The 18,185-nt window shown below is 44.7% G+C and overlaps 1 protein-coding gene and 1 long non-coding RNA gene across 3 annotated transcripts in view; one reads left to right on the forward strand and one right to left on the reverse strand.

Moving 5' to 3' along the window:
• The window catches only part of LOC144176041 (uncharacterized), a 90,771-nt gene that overhangs the window by 30,933 nt on the left and 41,653 nt on the right, over positions 1-18,185 (reverse strand). The gene's annotated exons all lie outside the window — the stretch shown is intronic.
• Positions 14,322-15,075, forward strand: LOC144173746 (uncharacterized). Its single transcript, XR_013323382.1, has 3 exons — positions 14,322-14,515; positions 14,705-14,864; positions 14,952-15,075. It is a non-coding gene; the product is annotated as an uncharacterized LOC144173746 (long non-coding RNA).

Here is an 18,185-nt window from a genome sequence, read left to right on the forward strand (position 1 = left end):
GCTAAGTGTCACCAATGTCATCTGTAAAGTAAACAAGTTAACCTTAAAACTTCTTCGACGTCTCGACTTTTTCCTTCCGATCTTCATGCTACAGTAGCGGCAGTATGTGACCAAAATACTACGTTACAAAAGTGGTGATAGGTGCGGGGTAGCGAACACCCCCTCTACCATCATGGGCTCCCCCTTCTCATCGTTCATCTTCCTGCTGTTCATCGTCGAACTCTCCCTCCAGCGTGCCGAGCAAGCTTCACCTGGCTTCACAACATCCGTCCGCACTCCGTGGGCGGCGGAAACAAGCGACATGTGCGACAGCGCAAAAGACTCTCCGGCTTCACGGCCGGCACCGCACTATCAGCCCGAGGCAAGCCGGGCCCGTCATGCTCGCCATCGGCTCCTTCGAAGAAGAGCCCCCGACCCCGACGCGGACCGAACGTCGCCGCGACCGCCACTCTCCATCGCGGCGGCGAGCCTCCCGCGCATGCAGTAAGGTGAGAGATTTTTGCCTCTCGGCGCACCGCATGACTGTGGGCCTGTAGGCTTTTCTTCTCCGTGTGTCCGGGGCGCCCACTGACTGGTTGTCTTTGCTTCATTTTCTTTGCCAGCACCAGCCTGCTTATGTAACTAGCCGCTGTCGATGCTGAGGCAAACATTTATGAGCGTGCAGCAGTTTTATCGTGGGGTATGTGGGCTCTTCGCGCGGGAGTTGGACAGCTTTGTAGTCAGAATCTTAACGGCACAAGCGTTCGGCTCTCCCGGCGAAGGAGCCCCGAAGAATAAGCCCCCACGCGCCTATGAATAGGCTGATTTTTGCGCAGATCTCGCTATATTAGAGACTGCTGATATCCGTTTCCTCGGCTCCTTTCTACCGAAGTTAGGTTTGTCTTGAAGCAAATACGGCAGCCACTTCGGGGTTGGGGGTCTGAGGGAAACGAGGAGTTCAGAAGAGATGTTTACGCTGCACGACGCTACTCGAAGTACAAACAAAGACACCAACAGGGGTGCCCGGGATGCCGCGGACGGGGAGAGCTAGCGGGCGCGCAGTTTTGCGAATGCGTCGGGTTGGCGGAAGTTTCTCACCACTGCTGAGATTTGACTCTTTTCTTCTTCCGTAAGCATGTACGGTAACTAATATGTAGTTTTGAAGTCTTCTTTGCTAATTTATCATGTTTTACCTGTATCATTACCGCTCGTGTTCATGAACAAGTATGAATGTTTTTTTTTCTTCGCTTTTATTGTTGGTATCGGAGCATTGAGCGGTTAGGAGCGTCTGGAAGGTTTCGTCAGGCGCCAATGTTTATTTTGTATCATACTTCATACGCGCGACCGTCAAGTTTTTGTGCCTCGTAGGTTGCAGTTTAGTTGTAACATGTTTTTTAGCTGTTTCTTTGTGTAAGTTTCGAGTGTTTTAATGAATGTGCGGTTCTTCTTTAAGTACGTGAGACGAGTAGGGCTGTTTTGAACGAGTTGGGTTGAATCCAGAAATGTTGTGTCGAGACTAGTGCCCAAGAATGGCTGGTGTGCGTAGATTTCCACTTGCCGGTGAGATACAACATCGATACAGTGAGCCCTAGTATATAATTTTGTTTCTGTTTTATAGTGCCTTCTTATGAACCGTTTGTAATCCTATCTGTAAGGCACTGAGTATTTCCTTGAGTGGGAGTTGCTGAGACTGCGCTCATGTTTTGATTTGCAGATTATTTTGAGCTAGATAGGAGGTTACTTTATCTTGTGCGATGTGTTGTTCAAAGGCAGACTGTATTTCTTTCGCGTCTTACTGCTCGGTATAGCCTGAATAGTGGAGTTGATTTTGCACTTTCTCCAAGATGAGACTTTTAGACCGCGCCTGCTATTCCGATGTTATTCATGGTGTTCTTGTTATTTTCTTGTTATGTGTAAATGAAATGTTTTCGTCTGTGCTGGACAAAAGACTGCGCGCGTGAAGTGAAGAACGGAACTCCACTAAGTGACCGCGTGTGCATTGACTGATTCAGCGGAGATAGTTTGTCAACTCCTGTGTTTGAGTCTGTGTTTCTTCTTCTTGAGTCCGCATACCATGCCGTCTCGTTATCGCTGTCGGGTTGTGAAAATGTGTTCTTATGTTTTAAACTTTGTGCAAGAGTGAGGGCACTCTTTTTTCCGTCGGGGAAGGTGTCGCGAAGCCCCCCGTCCCGTTTGCTTTTTATATTTTTTGGCATCCCTCTTCGGCCACCGAGGCCCAGCTTTTCTAAGAAACGCAGGCGGAGTGTGTGTGTCGGCCCGTCGGCCGACCCGAGAGACGCGGCCCTCGAGAGGGACCATCCACGCGTCTTGTGTTACGGCACGCACTGGCGTCTCCGACCCCCGTTGCGCGCCTACGCGGGCCGCTATGTTCTCCGACCTCCGGTCTCGTCCAAACGGCCGCCTCTCTTTTCTCCTTTTCGAGTTTGTATACCTTTACTTTATTCTCACCAGTAATTCTTTTGCCAGAAACGGGCGCCTTCGAGTTAGAACTTTGTGTCTTCTGTGTGTGATCTTTTCCGTTTCACTTTGGCGGGAACATGTCTGATTGGAGCTAAGAAGCGTCTTCCTGATTGGCTGCGGGTGTGCCTTAGCCTTTTCCCACCCGGTCCGCACACGCTAGGATGCGCTTTTTCCCCCAATGCGTCCCCCCAAAGCAAATATAACGCGGCCCCTCTGGCGCGAGAGGCGGGAGGGCGGCCTGCACGAGCTCACGTCAGAAACTCTGCCGCCCGTCGACGTGCCCTCCCGCCGGGAGATTCGCCCGCCAACTATGACCCGCTAAGTACTCTGAATCTTTGACTGTCTTTCTAATCTATGTAACAAGTGTATTCATTCTAATTCATATGTGCTAAGTGTCACCAATGTCATCTGTAAAGTAAACAAGTTAACCTTAAAACTTCTTCGACGTCTCGACTTTTTCCTTCCGATCTTCATGCTACAGTAGCGGCAGTATGTGACCAAAATACTACGTTACAATATGGTGGTGCATATAAAAGGTGCAAGTTTTCCGGATTAAAATTTCAGTTGGAAGTTAGCGCTCGTCCCGTCGTCTTACTTGTCTTCGTTTCCCGTTCTTTGCGCTATAGTATTATAATGATGTCCTCGCGAATTTCAGCAATTGAGATAGCCCTGGCCAATTTCCCCCTGTGGGTGCGTGCCAAAATTTTGAGGGTATCATCATCATCATAATCATCATCAAACAACCCCCGGGAAGGAGGCAGCTCCTTCCTCTACCCCGAACACCCTCTGAAGCTGCTGACTCCGACGACCATACGTACCGCGTCTCATCATACCATCTCGATACCACAACCTCCTGGCTTATCACCCGCTTCAACGACGAACTGTGCTCTTCCCTCATCCACAGGTGCACAAGAATAAAGAAGGAGTGCTAATGCCCAATCCTGACAAATACATTTCCCCGCAGAACTCGACACCAAAAGAGTTTTCTCTCCCACTTCTCCAAAAATGCTAATTCGGGTGATCCCCCGGCACCCATTATCATGTGGTAGTGAGTGAGTGAGGGCTTTATTGATACAGAAATTGGAAAAGATGTGGACTGCGGATATTTTGAACTCATTTGGGAGTTCACCACCATACAAACCAGGCCTCCTCTCCCAACGCATCTGTGGGGTTTTCAGCTCGTCAGTAGTCGGCGCAACTCTTCAACACTTTCCCTCAAACTTTTTAACATCTTCGACGGCGGCTTTGCGCGTTTTCGCCTTAGAGACGTCGTCCACTGTTTCGGAGCTTTCGATGGATGGCTCCGTTATGTTGAAAAAACGGGGGGGGGGGGGGGATGTCTACATGTAGCAAGCGGAGAGAGAAAAGTCGGTGGGAGAGAGTGAAAGACACACACAAGGTGACACGTAACTGCTTCAATTCCCTGGCCCCCCCGTTGGGGAGCCAAAAAAACGCTTCTACAGTCAAAGAAGAACTGTTTATTCTTCGGTCTAAAAGGGCGAGCACCCCCAGCCGCTGAAGGCCATGGCAACGGGTGTCGGAGTGCCAGAGGGAGAACGAGTCACAGCCGCACCTAAATCGTCGAGTGGCACTTACGCTATCTAAACATGGTGCATCACGCCCCGGTCTGCATGGCCCCTGTAAAAGCCGTTTCGTCGTCTCAGGTTCAGCTGTCCCTCACTGTACTACAGGTCACTGTGTTCTTGTTCTGATTGCAGGCCAAGCCCGAGTGCGGCGCGGTCTTCTGCACGTACGGGCATGGCGGGAACTCCACTAGCGGGCGTTCCTCAAGCCGAGCGTGTCGTCTGGAGCCGGCCATGCGCTGCAGCTGAGCACTCGTGGCGCCAACCGGTTGGCTTCTCGGCTGAGCAGTGTGCTCGCTCAACCACCGTTGGAGAACTGCCTTGAAAAGACGCCGTTCGCCACATTTAGTAGGCAAGGGCAGTGCTCTCGACCTTAGAGAGAGAAAAAAAAATTGGTCGTGTGTCATCTCTCTTCCCTGGAAATGTCGTCAAAGACGACAGTCCTGGGCCGCCGCTGAGACTTAATGGCTCTTTGCTCTGCCCCCCACCCAACACATATCATACTCTTCTTCTCCCGTCTCTCTTCCTCCACAGTAAAAGCGGTGGAGGCTCGCTTAAATGGAATTCAATAATCTGTATTCCACTGCTCGCGCTCAATCTACTGGAACCTTCTGTTACTGCTGGAATTCTTTGGATGCCGCCACGAGACGCAGGCTAGGCGCGAACGCTTTGTGTATTTTTGGCTGAAAACATTTTTTTCATCGCGTATTTGTTTACTTGCTATTGCTAAAAGCAAGCAGCCACACATATTTAATTACGACGCACTGCAAATACCAATTATGTACTGACGTTTCGCCTAAAATATGCTTAACATTTTCATTTGCTGAGCAATGTTGACAACAATAAAGTGCGTTTCCAGATTTCGTGGTGCGGAAAAGATTGGTTTATACACACCTCTCTAATAGCATTCTTTTGTTTTTGTGCCAGACGGCTGAATCGAGCGACTGACAGTCAGAATAAATTTCCGGATGAAATATTAGCCGATGAAATATTATCGCCTTTGTAAGTGGGCACAGCGAAACCACTGGGAACATGTGGCTGACGCCCTTTCGTTTCTTCATCGTACAGGCATTGCTGAATTCTGCTGCTGGGGCCGCATCATCATTCCCACCGCCGAGCCGTTTTATCAAGATAACTCAGGACAGCTACATGGCTTCGACGTCATCGTCATCGAAGAGGCGCTGCTGCATTTCCGGTCCGGATGTGTTACGTCAGTCGCAACCAACGCTACAAGAACTGGACCATTCCTCAGCATCGACAGTGGGCGCGGCAAAAGCACTAGGAACATGTGTCTCACGGTTTTTCGTTTCTTCATCGTACAGGTTAGATATGAATGTTCAATACGCAGTGACAACACATTTATAGTTATTCTGCCGTGCCCACGCACCTGATTTCTCATTGCGTATGAGTGCTACTGTTCATGCAAAATTATTCTTTGTGGGGACGTGGAATCAAATCGTGGTCCTACTGTTGAACAAATGTTTCAGGCAATCTTGGATGGACAGCAGGAAACTAAGGCAGAGATAGCTGATTTAAAAACTCGTCTTGCAGGTACCGAAAAAACGATCGAGAGTTTTGACGTGCGCCTAAATACCCTTGAAACTAACGTTAACGAAACCAATGGAAATCTAACCACTACAGTTGAAACTGTTCAAGAGGCCGTTCAAACCTAGAACGCGAAGTTCATTAACCTAGAAAACTACGCCCGCAGATCGAATTTGATAGTTTTTGGTATTACTGAATCTCAGGATGAAACTGAATCCGATCTGCGACGTAAGGTTATTGATGAATTGTTTGGGAATAAGTTAGGTGTGAATTGCTCCTCTGTCGCGCGTATTCACAGGCTTGGACGCTGTAGAGATAACAGGCCGATAAGTATATATTTCCAAGACTACAGGGAAAAACAGGCTATCTGGAAAAACGTTTCAAAACTTAAGGGCTCTAAGATTAGTATTGAAAACGACTACTGTGCGGAAACGCGTCAGAAACGTAAATTGCTTTGGCAGTCAGCTAAGGCAGAAAAAGATGCCGGTAAAGATGTATTTCTTGTTGAAGATAGGCTCCGTATTGGTACCGACCTTTACAGTTGGAACGACTCTTCAAATTCTCGTCAATGGCTGTCAAAGGTTAAAAAGCACCCCGCTAAGGCATAGCAATTCCCAACGTTCCAGTTCGCTTGATATCTTTTAATGCTAGGAGCCTAGCTAACAAAGTCGATAAGCTTGAAAATCTTCTTCGTTTATATGACCCACATATTTGCGTCATTACTGAGACCTGGCTACATGGTCTGATAAGTGACAACGAAATTGTGCCGCCTGGATATCAAGTTTTTAGGCATGATAGAGGCTTTCGTGGTGGTGGCGTGGCGGTTATTGTAAAAGATTCTGTCGGCACCTGTCTCGCCGATCCAATTGCTGATCATGAAAGCCTTTTTTTGAAAATATCGCTTGACCACGTTGCCTTCTTTCTTTGTGCTCTTTACCGTACACCAGATGCAGATGATATGTTTTTGATCAAACTATATGATCGACTTCTAGGCTTATGTGCAAAAAACGTATTGCTAACAGGTGATTTTAACTTGCCATCAATTGTTTGGGGCACCTGCTCTCCTTCGGGTGACTCAATTCTTGACATCATGTTTTTGCTTAACCTCAAGCAAGCGGTGGATGTCTGCACTCGAGGCGGGTCGATTTTGGATTTACTCTTATTAAGCGAAATATTTTCTGATGGCTATGTTACAATCGAAGCGGGCATTTCTGACCATAAACTGATTTCTTTTACTTGGAATAAGGCTTTAGATCGAGCTAAAAATACTCAACCTGCCACACTTATAAAGGAATTTATTAGGGCGAATGATGTAGCTATAATTGACTACCTTGAAACCCATATCGGATCCTTGTTATACAATGTTGAGACCTCTTGGCAATTGTTTGTTAGAACCATACTCATTGTGTTGAGAATTTTGTACCGTGTCGAAAAGCTTACAAGCGTCGTGGAAACCCTTGGATTAGTCGGGAAATAATCCACATGAAGCGTAAAATTAAAAGGCTTCGCAAGAAGCATGTACCAATGACACCCCAGCTTAACGTACTGAAAGACAAACTACAAACCAGCTTGACACAAGCAAGAAACACTTTTTATAGTAATACGCTGACTGAATTTCTTCAGAATAGCCCTAAAAAATTTTGGCGGTATTTAAGCGAGTCTTAGACCGGGATTCGCAAACTGAAGGTTAATGGTGTAATAATAACGGACGCTCGTACTACTGCTCAACATTTTAATGCATACTTCCAGAGCGCTTTTTCTCAAATCGATGATTACGAACTTGAGAATTCATTCGTTGACTCAGACAATGACCTATTAGTGACGCAAGAAGGCGTATTGCGCATGCTATCAAAACTTGATCCCGAAAAACCTGCGGGGCCTGACGGCATTCCTAATGCTTTTTTTAACCGCTACGCTGAATACTTATCGGAATTCCTAACTGGACTTTTTATACTTTCAATTGCTACGGGGAATTACCGGCTAATAAAATTAATAAAAACCAATTAATAAAAAGGTGACCCTTTATCGGTTGAGAAGTACCGCCCCATTTCTATTACAAGCAGTTGTTGCAAACATTGCTAATTACGTGTATGAATTTCTGAGTGAACACAATGTACTATCAAAGCATCAGCATGGCTTCAGAGGGGGGTTATCTACTGTTACCCAGTTAGTTACAACTGTCCATGAATTTTCACGTGTGCTTGATGTTTCTGGGCAAACTGAGGAACTGTTTAGATATTTGTAAAGCCTTTGACAAAATGCCACACTGGAAGTTGTTACACAAATAAGAGCGTATAGGATTACCTACAAAAATTGTTCAGTGAATTCAGGCTTATCTTCAACATAGACGTCAGTATGTAGTAATTAATAATTTTTCATCGACTGTTCTTCCTGTGTCTTCTGCAGTCCCGCAGGGAAGTGTGCTAGGCCACTTTTGTTTTTAATTTATGTTAATGATTTCGCTTCTGTTATTCATGTGTCTGTGCGTTTGTTTGCGGATGATTGTGTCATTTTTATACAAATTTCCTCACTGTGTGATCATGTGGCTTTACAAGATGCACTTATCGCTATTGACAACTGGTGTCAGAACGGGGGCATGCAGTTAAACACTAAAACAACTGTGCTACTGCGTATCACCAGGAAGCTAAGTCCTAGTCCATTCCACTATACTCTAAGAGGCACTAACATAAATAATGTAGACAAATATAAGTACTTGGGGGTCACTCTCATAAGCAAATTAACTTGGTCAACCCACATATCTGACATTACCACTTCTGCCTTACGTAAGCTATGGTTTATAATAAGAAAACTAGCATCTGCACCCTCGCGCACTAAAATTCTAGCCTATAATGCCTGTGGTCGTTCTAAGCTTCAGTATGCTTCCATTATCTGGGATCCGCATACCAAGAAAGATATGAATTTGGAACGTATTAACAGAAAGGCTGTAAGGTTTATTTTTGGCAAATATCATAGGTTTGATTCCCCGGCCACCTTAATGCAATTAAACGACATTTCTATTTTAGAAGCTCGGAGAAGGTTCAGTCGTCTTTCCTTTCTTTACAATTGTTTGTGCGCTAATGTAAAAAATTGATCTCCCTGACTGTGTTAAACCGCTATCAGCACGACGTAATCGTCATGGTGATGAACATGCTCTAACCCCAACTTTTGCCCGATCAAATACTTTTAAATATAGTTTTTTCCCTAGAACTGTGGGGGACTGAAATTGTTTGCCGTGTGACATGTTTCATTCTAATAGGTTTCTTGGTGACTTTGAGCGTCACCTTATTTCTTAACTTTCGTTTCTTTTGTATTGTTGTCTGTTGTTTTTTTTTACCATTATGTTTTGATGTATCTACTCCTGGTTGGGCCAGCACATTGGCCTGCAGTATTTTGAAATAAATAAATCAATAAACAAATAAACTTCCACGGTAAGGTAAGGACGTAGACGAGGCCACCGTTAGGTGCCCTTTTTCGTCTGTAATAGATGAGGACGGCCAACGAAATTTTGATACGGACATCGCGAGCAGCTTTGAGTTCAATCTACGGTGAAGGGGAAGCCAGTCGGTCCTCCAAGGACATCCGCCAGGTTGGCGGGAAGCGTGGGAGGTCGGCGTTCATGTAGATGCCTGGAGCGTCGGAAGATTTGTTTCACCGTCGGGGCATGCTGTTAATGACACTATTTGCGTTACTTCGTCCATGTAAATGCAAACGCCTCAAATAAGCACCTGAGGTGTGTATATTGCGTACCGTCTTTAACGGTATAAAAAATATCACAGCCAAGCTGTCCATAGCTGGAATCCAGCAGATCGTCTCCGGCGACAAACTGAGCCCAGGAGAATAATTTTCAGCGTATGAAAGAAAAAAAAAGTCCTCGGAGCTCCATACTTTGGTATACTAATAGAGCTTATATTGGCCATTAAAAAAATGTCTTTCCAGAAATGCCATTGTGCATAGAGGTGAAGCCGACTTTAAGGTGATCAGTGTGATTTTAATTTGTAAACTGGCTTCCAACATTGTCTTTCACAGGGGGAGTTTGGTTACAGCTTCACTGTATGTTTCTCTGCACCTCCGGCGCCTCTCTGCCGTGTCGTGTGCGCTCCTCGCCACGCGCTAAGTCCATCTCCTCCCCTGACATGGCGCAGTGCCGCGCGCTCTTCCGCGCCCACCTGCACGGAGCACTGGAGCCTGCGCCGTGATTGTCGGAGACGCGCTTTAATAAATAATGCAGTAACGCTGGCGCTCTGTTTGGATTTGCTATGGTGGTGTTTAGCTACGTTGGGGATGAAGGGCCCGGCACACATGATTGGTGGTTTTCAATGCAGCTTGGCTATGCCAGTCGTGGTGCACCGCAGAGATGGCCGCCGAAGAGCGCCAGTCATTGCGCAGTGTCAGGGGGGAGAGAGACGCCGTGCGTGGCGAGGAATGCGGACGACTCGGGAAAGAGACGGCAGCAGATGAAATTAGTGTAAAGTGGGCCGTAGCCATACTCCCACTGTAGATGGCCATGGTTCACTCTGCAACATGCAATGCAGGAAAGCCAGATTAAAATTCAAGCCTACATCGATGCCCTAAAGTTGGCTTCACCTCTACACTCTTAATCTGGTTCCATGTAAGTTCCAGTTAAACGGGGCGATCCAGATATTTTTATCTGGATCTAAACGAAGAATAACTGGAACGACAGATATAAGTGGATCTTATCTGGAACTGTCCATTTGTTTTCTTTAGGTTTGTGGTTATTATGTGGAACCGAATAAATGAGGGGATGCGCTGTCGGTCGTTCCAGTTACTGTTCCACTTATGTCCCAGTAAAAATTTTGGACAGTGCTTTTGTATATTTTTTGTTCGTGTCTTGTTCCACATAAATTGTGCGCTGCAGTGAAGTATGCACTGAATCGTGCATTAACTGGAACAATGAACCACATATATATTTGACGCGCTTTGGCGCACAAGCGCACGCACAAGCACTTGCACGCACACGCCCACAGACATAGATACAGACACGAACGCACACCCGCGCACCCACACATACACACACACATGCATGCAGTCACACACGTACACACGCACGCACCACATAAAATTTAATAAACTTCGTCGATATCATGGAACTGTTTTAGAGCAGTTTACTTATATAAGACGGCTAAGACGTATTTTTAGTGACATTATTTGACAGAAAAAAAATATGTCCACTGCTACAACAACACCGTACAAAGCATGAGAGGTGCGAGAAAAGGGTATCTTAGCGAAAATAGAAATTCCACGAACCCCTTTCAGGTTGTCTGCGGCGCTCAGACCGCTTTAGTGAATATCGTCTTTTGCTAATTGCAGACGCGCAGTACGTCTGAAATCACCAATGACTTGAATTTGAGAAGGACCAGATGTCCTCAGGTTCTCCTTCTGCGTTTGGGACAGAGCCGTGGTAGTGCTGAAGAATTCATTGGGCTTTTGTGGATACCTCATAAAGAAATATATATAGTTGTTCAGACTATTGCATGTTCTGCATTTGGTTCACAAAGCGTCGCATTAACATTGTTTTTTGCTCAATGCTCAGCCATCAGCTCGCTGTGTTGTAGTACGTGCACAATTTTAAGTGCTTTACAGGAACGTATAAATGGCTACAATCTGCTGTGAAATAGGTACTTAGTCTACGTTATTTATGCCCTGATGCGGTATATGCGTAGTGTTAACCGACTGTGCCGCATTTTACACTGCACGCAGCATGTCACGCATGCAGTTATATATGCTTGGATGTTCGTTAGCATTTTTCGTCTCGTGCATGCTATTAAGGGTGACTCACCTGATCCAATTCATATGGGACTCATTAATTCATGACGCAAATTCATGAGACTTACTAATTCAAAAGCACCATGTACCGATACAAGAAGTTTTACAAATTCACAGAAATGACACTAACGACCCGGTTTGCTTCTTCTAGAAATACAGTAGACCCTCGTTAAGACGAACTTGGTTAAAACGAACACTGATTAAGAACCACAACATTTTTCTCTTGTAACGTCCACCATGCAACACCTCCGCTTAAGACGAATTTCGGATAGTACGAATACATTTTACGGTCCCTTCGGGTTCGTCATAACGGGAGTCTGCTGTATATCATTTCTTTGCAGAGATAGGGAAAAAAAACAAGAAACGCATTTTGGTTTATCCAGTCTTCACTGGAAGGCGCTAGCGGTCTACCATGCGAGAGTTTTATTTCTTTGTTTCAGTAGAGAAGCGACATATATCTAAAATAAGCAAACTAGGCCGTTGTGAATATTGGTATGTATTTGTAAAACTATTCGTATTGCTGCACGATGGGTTTTAAGTCCGTTGGTCATGACGTAGTAAGTCCTATAGGAATGCTAACAGGTGAGTCCCTTTTAATTTCCACAAGCAAAAACAAAAGCCTCTTTGCAGGGAGCGGTTGACTGGGTGAACGGAACTAAACTTGGACAACTAAATATACCACGTGATACCATTATTTTGTATGTATTAATGCTGAAATGACATTGTAATACCTAATCATGCTGTGCAGTAACGGCAAAAATGCGCAGAGTTAACTTGCTGTTGTTGTGTCTTGTCATAGTAATTGAAGTTTATTGAATGACCCGCCTTCTCCAGCTGCTTCCCCAGTTGCTGTTTTCCTGTAGTATTGGTGTTCAGGAGGGAAAAGGGCTGGGAAACGGGCCGATGTATTATTACTCGCTAATTAGCTGTAAGTATCTTTATATAACGTGGGTATCTAATAGCGTCGCAGTATATTTTATTGACTACGGAAAGGCTTGTTGTCAAGAAAAGCAGTAAATGAAGCCACGCCCTTTTGCGTTCATTGTAAACAGTAACGCAGAAATTGTCATCCAAAGTTAAGCTCGGATATCGCACGCACTCACGGCGCTCCGCGAGAAACAACCTTAGCCAGTACTAACGCGCTAATACGGCTATTATCTGAGCTTTGTTTCGGCCTCAGCGGGCGTAAACGTCCGCTTAGACGCATATGCCCGTTTTCCGAATCAAATAAAAGCCATCACGTGTGCCGAGTTTGTATGAGCTCTTATGCGGGCGCATCGCCAAAGCCTCCGCGAGAACGAAAGTTTGCCGAAGCTATGAGGAAAAGACCGCCACTCCAGTAGCGCATTCCATGCGCATGCGTCAGCTGCAGCACGGCAGAGCTGTTTTTGCGTTAATTCACGGCACAGTGGGGCTGCAACGGGTACGACGACGACGGATGAAAATCGGGACTGCGTCAACCCTTTAAACGGCAGCAGCGCTCCTATCTTCCAGGATTCCCTCCGCTAATTTTACGGTCTTCCGCATGCAGCGCCACCAGTGGCATTCCCAAGCGGGTTTCTCAATTGCTCGCGCGATGCGCCTGATATTTACTAAAGAAATTTTTGGTCAAGCTGGCGAGAACCGTTAGCCCGTTAGCGCCGTTAGCAGTTTGATTGGGGTGATTGCAGCGTGCAACTGCGAATTTTTTCATATCCCCGGGCTGTATTTCCTGTTCGACGATTTGGATTTTTGCCAGGAGGCGCAAAAAAGGTCAGTGCTGCTTATTTATGTGCTGGTAACGGTTGTTGTTCAATGACATCCTTGTTAACTGCGTCCGATAAACATACCGCTTCTCTGCCCGTTGTTCGTGTGTCGTCCATGCTTGTGTTCGCGGCGTGTAACATTTTGTGTTGGCGAAACGTTTGCAGCCGTAATTTACCAAAACTTCTGTGTTCGTGGGTCAGAGTCGGCTGGACATTTCTGACTGCGTACGCTAGCCAAGGAAGTTGCTGGTTTGCGCGTTTCATGATTGGATGTACCCTTACTGTGTGGCTTTGCTTAGTTGTATATTGACGGTTGCTGTGTATCTCTGCGGTAGCGAATCTTCTCGGTTTAGTCGCTCGCGATAATCGCGCGTGCACACGTGTACAACTTCCAACCAAGTTTGTCGGAGCGTCCGTCCTTAGATCTATTCGTATTTTTAAAACTTGCGTGGTAATTACGGCGTTGTGTTAGTCTGCTGAGTAGAACGCATTTGCTGAGCTTACCAGACCGGGAGTCTTCGACCTTCCCCGTTGCGCGCAAGGTAGACGCCATTTCGAGTTGGGTTGATGTGCTTTCAAGGCGTCATCGTACGTTTATCTGTTCCATGTTTCCATGTTTCATGTTTATGTTCTATGTTTCTTCCAATTCCTTTGACCAATAGAGATGATCTATTTTACATTGCCTGAAGTGTAGAGAAATGGAAGGGACAGTTGTCCTAGCAGTACCGCATTAACAAACGTTTCTTTTGTAGAGGGGAAGAAATGTGGAAACACGCAGCGGGTATATAGAAAGTGTGCTGCCGTTTCTATGCTGTTAATGTCACTGGTAACTTGAGACTTCAGGATAATTATTCACTATCCATAATTAGTGGTTGCTACTTCACGAACCGCGTTAGAAATAAGCCACTCTTGCATTTTTATGCCGTCAATGTCGGTGGTAACCCGAGAGTCAAAATAATTTCCGACAACGCTCAGGTGATACGTTCTTGCATCACTATGTGCACCCAACATTAACCCATTTCTGTGCTTCCTTGAACTTAGAAAATATACTGCAAAAGCAGATTGCTACGTTCTGTATTCGATCTGTATAACCTGTCCAGATGCAAACTATGGCTGACTGTGGAGACATTTGTCTCTACACTGGTAGTTTGCGACAATTGTTTTCCTTTGTCTGAAGAAGAGAAACTAAAACAAATTATTTCCATTCCTTACATATACCTCTGAAATCATGGCTGTGGCATTCACTGTGGCTGAAGACATCTTCGGCACGCCGAGGCGTCGTCGTGACAAGTGTGGCAGATTATGAATGCATTGTGGAAGTCATAAAGCCACGAAAGAGTGCCTCTTGAGTGTTGCGTATTATACAGACGTTCACCACTCCGCATGGAGCAATGACAGGTGAGTCTAAAAACGTTCAAATATTTTTATATTTAAAATTGTTTCGCCTGAAAACGTTACCAGGGCTCGTGCTGCAAAATAAATTTTAGCACAACTAATCAGGCATTGTACGAGATCTTGTTGTACTCCCTTCTTAGAGGGAAGCGTAAATTTATGCTTCGATAGTTTTATATTGTTTTTATTTTCTAGGAAATAGGGCGGACCGGGACTTTAAACAATGGAACAAGGAATGCATACTGCCATTTTCCTGGTTCTTGAAGGCGTGTGTACACCGTTCTTGAAGGCGTGTGTTCACAAAAAGGAAACACATGAAAGTCGTTGTACGGGATGAAATCATTGCATTCTACAAGTAAGTACGCAGTCCCAGTTCTGGAACATTGATGGTCCCTTTTTAGGTAGTTGCAATATACGTAATGGCTTCGGAACACCATTTCAGTGACAACTTGACCTGTAGGTGAAAACGACAGTAAGAGCTTTTGGGAACACGTTGGCAAAACGTTCCTGGAAATGCACTCCGAGGAGGTCCTGCCAGGAACGCCTGCATCTTAATTTTAGTTGGGTAAGTTGGCATTTTATTTTTTTGGGACTCAATATATGGTAGTGTTTACTGAAGCTGGCATTTTATTTTTGCGGGACTGAATTTGTGGTAGTTTTCTTTGTAGCAAAATCTTACTGTTAAAAATAAATCGTGAACTCCAATATTGGGAAATACCTTCAGATTCAGCCTGTTTCGGATGCTGCAACGTGTGGACAAAAAAAAACTATTATTTTGCATTCAAGTTTTGCAAACATTTTGCTTTCACATTGAGAGTTGCTGCTGTGATAATACGGCACCACGGCCACGCCCAGTGCGTTTGCTTTCCAGAATTAGAGAACGGCCATTGACAGTCTGTGCTAATATTTTTGCACATTGTTAGCAGCATTCCCAGAAATGAAACCAGGAAATCGCTGATATTTCAATCCTAAAAGGGGTATCCTAAGCAACTCACTCATTTAAAGCCATCGTCTAACAAAATTTTCTTGTTCCTTCCTTAAAGGTACATGACCTGGTCCAGTTATTCTTGTGGTCCAGTTATTTTGAGAGAAGAGAATGGCAGCGTAAATATTGTCTGCAAGAAACACGTCATGGATTTTCCGCCTGCGTTGTCACATCAAGATGTGGTCATCCTTCTCGCCGTATATTTCATCTTAATCTCCTGAAACTTATGCGACTTTGGAGAGTTCTTTTGACTTTTGCAGAGAGTTCTTGGCCATTTAACAGTGGCCTGGTGTCATTTAAGTTGAAAGCTCTGTTGAGACTTGATGTGGTCACTCTACTTGGGGTTTTAGATTAATATTGTTAGACGTTGAAGCCTATTCGGAAAGATATGTCGTGGTTCAAATGATTGGTAGATGCGAGCGGCATGTCAATTGCAAAAGTGAAGTTTTTTTTTTAATTTTTCATTATTGGCAGAAAGCGCAGGCTGCCTTTGCAGCTACTCTGTTACTCTGTTAATGTAGTTAATGGCACTGCACTGTAACGTTTTTATTTTTCAAGTGCAGCTCGAAATTTTTTTTCCATGGCAGTGCTGCTGTTGATGGATGCAAACGTGAGAGTAATTATTTACACAGACGGTTTGGGGCTTTATTAATCAATTTTTGTACTGTATCTTAGCTGACACCTAAGCCCTAGAAGAATGCGAAATATACAGATTTGGTTTGAAAAAGTTGTTTACTTTGGACTAAGTTGCATTTCTTGCTTGTTAGAGGCAGTGCTTTGGTCACAAGCATACTGTCGTCGTGATAGTAGGGTTTGTATAGCACGCAACTGTGAATTTTACCTCAGATAAATGTTCCGGCTGGAAAAATGCTTCCAAGTTCGCTTGGTAAAATTGGTCACCTGTATGTTTCAACGCTACCTGGCTTGGTTATTTGGGATGTCTGAATTGTTCTTGAGGGAATTAATAACGTCTTTACAGTTAGGCTGCTTGTTAAATTTTGAAATGCGTAACATGCTCCGAGCTATCTGGTTTGTAAACTTTTGTAAGATTCACACTGGGTGCTATGAGCTTTTTTTTTGGATAACTTATTTTAAATAGCTACAAATTGTTGGGGAAGCAACGCGGCTTCAGTGAAAGGCTTTTTCAGGGCGCGTATATAGTCGGTTTTGGCTACAGTTAGCTTGATATTACAGTTAGCTTGATATTGATATATGGTGTATGTTTTAGTTGTGCAATAGTGCCACATGTTTCCGGTAAATTTTTCTGTGCAAATGTTATATTGTTAGTATTGGCTCCGGTGCTCTTTCCCTACACTCTTGCAGGTCTTGCGATAATCCAACCGTGTATGGCTTGTATTTTTGGCTTTTCCCTACAATTTAATAGCAAACTGCATATTTTGGAACCGGGATGCGTAAACATGATATGGCAAGCGCTGTGGGTACTTCCGCATTTGGGGTACCTGATTTCATGTGATAAAACAGCATATTTTATGCTCACTGTTGTGTAATGCTTTTTGAGTTAGTGTGAGGGTAGATGTACAAGTCTGTTTGTGACGCGGTTGCGCTTAAAGCCATCTTTATTACACACGTTTTTTTAGCAAAAAAGAATGGTAAATATTAGCGAAAATAGGAAAATGCCACTTAGATCGTTTTGGTCACTTGATATCGTTTTGGTATTTGATCCTGTACGCTGGTCATTTTCTGCCCAAGTGGAAACAGATATGTCTCCGTATCTCAAATGTACGCAATAATACGAGCGAATAAAATTTGCTTAGTGTTTTGAAAAGCATTGTATCAGTGCTAATAGTTGGTTTGGTATGTATTTTAATGCGAGTCTTGTTTCTTTTACATGCAGCCAAAACCCAGAACAGGATGCGGTGGATGAAGCCAAAGTCTCTGTGTGCCGCTCCAGGTATCTCAGACCAACTTTTATATAGAACTGTGCTCCGATAGGCAACTGTTGGGAACTGTCAGGGACCACACTGCTTCGGCGGTTTCTGTTTTCCAATTGCTGGTATCACTGTGGGCCATATGTCAAGGCTGCGTTAGAATGGTGCTTGCGGTTTCCTTCTGGTACCAATGCTTCCGCCAGCCTGGCAAATGACCTCAGTTTATACCAACAGGAAAGCAGATATATTGGAAAAGTGGAGTCCCATAGACAGCTTCTCAACGTCTATCGGAACACCGTTTTATATAAACAGCTGGTCTGAAGGTACCTGGAACGGCGCACCGGATAAATCCATAATCATTTTACGTGGATCAGTGTTCCAGTAACTTACACTACCCGTTTATTTGGAACAGTGATCCGTATACTTTTATTTGGAACGCCGATCCAGATAATTTAGCTGCGGAAGTATGTGGTGCACTGTTCCACTTACATTTTCAGGGTATGTGGAACACGGTTCCAAATATATAAGTGGAACTTTTTTGCAAAAAAGTTCCAGTTACTAAGTGGATCTCATGTGGATCCAGATTAAGAGTGTAGACAAAACGCAGTGCTGGGAAGACATTTTTTCAGGGAGAATATACGCTGTCCTATGTCAAATTGTGGAGGCATGCGGCCTTTTTCCATTTTTAGGAATTTTCCCCTTACCCTGAAAATCGTAGGTTTACGCTTGCTCTGTCGACGCAGACGCTCTTCTGATCCTAGCCTGAAGCCATTTTGTTCTAAAACAGCACCGCCTACCACCA

Source organism: Haemaphysalis longicornis, unplaced genomic scaffold (assembly GCF_048455015.1).
Source record: "Haemaphysalis longicornis isolate Haplotype H1 unplaced genomic scaffold, Haemaphysalis longicornis Haplotype H1 scaffold_3, whole genome shotgun sequence".
NCBI lineage: Eukaryota > Metazoa > Arthropoda > Arachnida > Ixodida > Ixodidae > Haemaphysalis > Haemaphysalis longicornis.